Source organism: Rosa chinensis, chromosome 5 (genome assembly GCF_002994745.2).
Source record: "Rosa chinensis cultivar Old Blush chromosome 5, RchiOBHm-V2, whole genome shotgun sequence".
In the NCBI taxonomy this organism is placed as follows: Eukaryota; Viridiplantae; Streptophyta; class Magnoliopsida; order Rosales; family Rosaceae; genus Rosa; species Rosa chinensis.
Genome location: NC_037092.1, coordinates 65,637,541 through 65,643,540, shown reverse-complemented (window position 1 = coordinate 65,643,540; position 6,000 = coordinate 65,637,541). Strand labels below are relative to the sequence as shown.

The 6,000-nt window shown below is 35.9% G+C and overlaps 1 long non-coding RNA gene across 1 annotated transcript; it reads left to right on the top strand.

Moving 5' to 3' along the window:
- The first annotated feature begins 3,539 nt into the window (after positions 1-3,539).
- On the top strand, positions 3,540-4,429 carry LOC112168260. The gene is made up of 3 exons (XR_002924170.2): positions 3,540-3,764; positions 3,870-3,994; positions 4,411-4,429. It is a non-coding gene; the product is annotated as an uncharacterized LOC112168260 (long non-coding RNA).
- The last annotated feature ends 1,571 nt before the right edge of the window (positions 4,430-6,000 follow it).

Sequence of the window (6,000 nt, the reverse complement as noted above, 5' to 3'; positions counted from 1 at the left end):
GCCCAAGGATATAATCCCAATTACAACTGAGAGAGTCACCTCCATTATCCTAATTCCTCTTCTCTTTTGAGTTCTCCAAAACCTAGATCTATTTCTTCACTTTCTTCCATTCTTCTCAAAATTGAATAAACCTTGACTTAATTTCATTCATTGTTAGCCTAATTTCCTATACAGATCAATTCTAGCATCCAGACTATCTTCACTTTTAAAACTTCCCAAATTGATGGCTTATTTCTCTATTCCTAACTTCAGTAAATTCATAATTCCATGAGAATTAATGAGATCCTCGCACTATCCCAAGAGCCTGAGAACAACGAAGAAGTCAAGAATCCATGTCAATAGTTCGTCCCCCAAAACCTTTGAAGAAGAATTAGAGAAGAAATAAACAATGAAGGCATGTGGTTTGTGACCAAAAACCCCGATGAAACTAAACTGTAAGGCTTTGGTTCGGGTCCTCATCGGTTCTTGATTCATAAAATGATAAGATCAGACTGACATGGAGTACTTGTTTAATCTCAGTTCCTAGCTACTTTATATGGGTTCAGCTCCGCCCAAACCTAGGCCTAATCAATACATCAGGTGTATTGTGAAATTTTCGTTTGTTAAGACTGTCAACTATTTTGATATAATACATTTTTCTCCTTTCATTTTCATTTTTCAAATACATTTATAACTGAGAATACACAACAACTAATCATTTATAAGTAGCTGTTCATGACTTTCGACTTACATAGGACAAACTAATGCCAATAAACCAAATTATACTACGCATTTTCAGGCCATTTTCATACATAGGACTTTTGTCGTAAAGCTATCGTGTGATCAGAGAGGAAAAGAATGAAAACTGTAACGCCTTGATTTGCACCTCCTCAAATCGGTCACGTTACAGTGCCGCGAACCGTTAGGAGCATAAGCAAAAATAGTTCAGCCATACTCCTAAAGATATGCAAGGCATTTGAATAAGATTTGACACTAAAATTACTTTTCAATGTGGAAGGTAAAATCGAGCTAGAAGCGTGAATATGAATGAGGTGAAATTGAGAAGACTTTTGGTGTACTAACTTGTTATGTTGAATACCAAAATAAATTCCATTTCTAAAACCAAGTTTCATAGAGTTCCAAATCATTTTTCTGAGTAGGTAGTCGGATTTGAAATGCAAATTCAAAACCTGTTAAGTAGAACAAATATTTGAAAACAATAGAAATTTGAAATTGGAAGAGCATGCCACACCCAGCGTCAGTCCTAACTGTCCCGTCTTCATGCACAGTACTTGCAATCACACAATTGTTTTAGGGGTGAGCAATCGTCCTCGCTAGTGTAGTAGAGGGCTCAACCCCAGCTTGGTTTGAAAACAATTCTAATATATAAACATAGGTGCCGGTGAGTAAGTAAAAACTACATATATAGATAAATCCCACATTGAAAATATTTTCTGTAAACTTAGATATTTGGATATCCAATTGACAAACCTAATGACCGATCATAAAGCCAACTACATCTTTACCATGTTTACTATCGTTTAAACCGGCAAGGCGTAGTGAGAGTGTCCACTTACGCCGTATCACCTAGAAGCAGTGCCACACCTCAAAGGATGTCAGACACTGTACCGTCTATACGGCCCCTCCTGAGGTTTAGGGGATCGAACCCCAAGGAAGTCGCTATGCTCCTCTCACTCTCAGGTCACCCTCATTATCTCAAATAAGAATAACCATAGAAAACCAATTTTCAAACTATAAAACAATATCGAAAACCACTAACTAGGGCGAGCCCCCCCTACCTGGAGTCCAAAGCTAAGTGATGTTAGGGTGAATGACCAATGCTTCGCCATCATCCATTAATCTCCTTTGGTTTATAGGAGGCCGTAATCCGGAAATATATAGAAAAGCTGAAACTCGAAATTTGCTGATTTTTTAGAAACCTCTACACAGATCGATGTACAGACTTCATTACAGATCTGATCGCGCTGATTTTTGGATATGTTATAGAAGAGATGATAATGAACAACTTTTATGAAGAACATTTTCGATCAGAGGATCTGATCTAGATGCATCAACGCATGAAATTTGGCTGACGTAAACAGGGCTAAAAGAAGCTTTAGGAGAAGAAGAAAGGGGAGATTTTTGTGGCCCCGTTTGGTTCACGGAAAGGAAAGTAATTCCTTTGTCTTTCCCATGAGAAGAGGAACGAAATTTTCCAAGAACTTTCCATATATTTGGTAACGTAAGGAAATTTGTAAATAATATAATAAAATAATATGTTGTGAGTAATAAATACAATGAAAAACTGGGAGAAAGTGATTCATTTGAGGTTTGGAAGGAACCACTTTCCCCCTTATTTTTCTTTCCTTCAGGAAATGATTTTCTTTCCTTTTGCATGCCAAACGCAAGAAAGGAACAAGTTTCATTTCCTGATGCTTACTTTCCGCGAACCAAACGTGGCATAAGATGAGAAATTAAATTTCCCATGAACTTTTAATTCCGATTTTGATAACATAAGAAAAATTATTAGAAAAGTAGTTCAAAAGTTCGTAACTAATGCAATAAGTTAATGAGATGTGAGTAATAAATGTAAAGAAAAAATTGGGAAAAATGAATTCTTAGCGGTGCATTTGGATGAGAAAATTATAAAATTCGTAAGAATTTATAAATGATGGAATCTTTAACTCCATCAATCTAAAATTCCATTAATTGCAATTTCTATTGTTTGGTTGCATCTATTTGGGATTTGAAATGTGTAATAAATTAAGAAAGTTTAAAACAAATAAAAAGATAAAATAGAAAAAAGTTTTGTTTTGGAAATAAAAATTGAATACTGCAAAAGAATTCGTAAATGACACCTATTTTGGTGGAAATTGAAGTAAGGAATTTAAATAACGAATTCCTTCGTTTTTTTCCATAGAGAAATTTAAAATTTCCAATGTGATAATGCCAAACAAGGGAATTGGATTTTAGGAATTATGAAATCCTCACTTTCAATTAAATTCCATCATTTTTTCCCTCATCCAAACACACTCTAGAGGTATGGAAGGAACCACTTTCTCACTACAAGAAAATGACTCTTTTACCGTGCACATTGTACGGCGTGCATTAATGCGTGCCGTAATAGGCACACATTTACGGCGCATTTTCACACAGGCCGTTAATACCCTTTCTGATATGGTCTTTTACGGCGTGCATTAATGCGTGCCGTAATAGACACATATTTACGGCGCATTTTCACGCAGGCCGTTAATACCCTTTCTGATAAAGTTTTTTTACGGCGTGCATCAATGAACGCCGTTAATGTCATTGTTCATTTAGTTTTTTATGGCATGCATTGATGTGTGCCGTAAAAGTAAAAGGCCAAAAGTTTTCACTAAAGTTTTTATTTCCCTCCATCTTTTCCCTCTACACTTTTCATTTTTATTTTTTTCATTTCATAACACAGCCTCGAGCCCTCGTTTCTCACTGCCTCACTTCCAGTCACGACCCTATCTCATTTCAGTTTCTCTCTCTTCCTTTCGCTCTCTCTTTCTTCACTGGCCTCTCAGTTTTCTCCGTCATCGACAATTCGAGATTGCCAAGGAGACCGCCAAGGACTGGGTTAAGCTCACCGTCCAAAACCGTCAGGCCAAGGTCTCGGTGGTCCCCTCTACCGCCTCTTTGGGATCTGCGTTTTGCTTGGAGCCGGATCGCGACCGCAAAATGTCAACTGCTTCAGATTCGTTTTCTCTACCTTCTTCCTTCACACATCTCTCAGCCGGAGCTTCCTCCTTTCCCTCCAGGTCCATCTCTGCTATTACTCTTTTCTTCAATCTTGTTTTCGTCGGTTTGTTTTGATTTAATCTTGCTCAATTATCATCGTTGTCGTTTATTCTTCTTAATTTCAGATCCAGTTATGATTAGATCTTTTGTAAAGATCCAATATTGGGGCCGCTAAGTTTGTGAAGGAGACGGGGCTCAATTATCGAGCTGCACTTAGCAATATCACCAATTTCAAAAGAGAGGCTTTTGGGTATGTGACTTTTTCTTAGAATCTGAATCTATTTCTGGGTTTTTGTTCTGCCATAGACCTATTACAAAGTTGGAACTGACTCATATTTAATCTCCATTTTTGGTTAATCCACTAGCTCCGTCAGATTTGTTGTCATTCTCGTCCTTATTATTTTTTTTTGTAAGTTGAATCATGGATTTTTATTCTTGTTGTGCTGTTTTGATTGTCAAATTGAATTTTTGTTCTGTTTTACTGAATATGTTTTCAGAAAGCATGCTTCTCAGTTCTCACTTTCTCAATCAATATTAGAAGACTCTCTGTAAGTCAAAATAATTGTAACTTGTGCACTTATAGATCAATTATTGACTCCTGCATATCTACTTTTAGCTTGGTGTAAAGCTAAGAAGTTTTGCTAATCATATGTGTTTTTCTACCAGCTTTCAGAGAAGATGCAAGTTGAATGAAGGTTGGATGGCCAAACCAATATGGAAGTAGGTTGGTGGAAACTCAGAATTATGAGTTGACTGTGAATTGATTATTCCCTGAAAGACTATTGAAAGTAATCCATGTCAAGTATCATAATATGTGACTACTACGATTGGTCAGAATTTTTGAACTTCCAGTTTCCTTTATGCATTTTCAGGCTGACCCTCGATTTGTATGGAACAAAAATCTTTTGGATGAACTTATCGAGTTCAAGGTAATATTTTCCTACTGTAAGGTACGATTAGTTCAAGGTCCAAATTATGTCGTTTCAGTTCCTTTAGTGTACGAGACACTTTACAGGTATGCTTTTTTTTTTTTTCTCCCTCTTCCTTTTGGTGCTACTGCAGCTGTGCTTTTTATTGATGAAAAGGATTTCTATTGCATTTAGTTAAGTCCTTTGGAATATTAAGTAACAATATCTAGCTTATCTAGATTCTGAACGACATACCTAACTTTTCATTTATTTTTTTGTTTATTGATCTGTTTCTCACTTGTATGACTGGTTTTCAATTCTGAAACTTTATACTGTAATAGTAGCAATAAGTGATGAACCCTGCTTGGGTTTGTTTATCCAGATCTTTAAGTGTTGCACTATTATCCAACCCGAGCTCTTCTCTCTCTCTCCTTTTTTTTTTTTTTGTTTAAATTATTTATTTTCTCTTGCAGGGGGATCCAGAAACAGATTTCTACAAGTTCTAAAGCTCGTAAGCTTATTGCACTTTCATTCCTAAGGATCAGTTTGGCATACATGGAGTTTAAGAGAATTTATGAGGTTGAATTACTATGCATTTTTCGTAAGCTTATTGCACTTTCATTCCTACAATGAATACTGTTTTTGTCAAGCTAAAATCTTGTATGTCTTTTGCAAATGCTTTAAGCCATACTGTTTCTTTTGTGTAATTGCATTTACTTAGTCCGGACAGATTGCCCACCTCAAATTTATATTCCAGTTTTCCGCACCACAGAGTTTAAGATCACAAGTTTTACTGAAGCCCAGATCTCCAAATGAAGGTTCTGCATTTGATATTATTTATGAACACTGCAGAGTCATGTTCCGTGGCATTGGTGTTCTGAAGTTTGCTGCTTTGTTAGGTAAAATCCATCTTCAATACTTATAATTCAGTGTTGCTTTTTATCTCAGAATTGAAGAAAATACCATTATTTGGGAAATAACAGCTAGCTGGTATGTAATATAATAAGAAGAGTTAAAGTACAAAACTTTTATTTACTAAATCAAGTTGGGTTGTGTGATTCGATGTGTTTATGTGTGTCTGCAAAATCTGTGTAGGGTAGTTGCATTTGTTAAAATGTATGTGCATTGTGACAGTAAATCATTTATTTAATTAAAGCAGAAATTTTCACTATATACCTTGAGAGGCTTAAGCAAGTCCCAAAATTTATAAGTCGTATTAGACATGAAGTTTTTTAGGATTTAGTTTGGCTTTCAGTAAGTTGGTGCTCTGTTTTGGCTTTGCTTATGTGTTTGGATTGCTGGTGCAGTACACATAATGGATTGAGTATGTTTGATTTATACTTTTGAT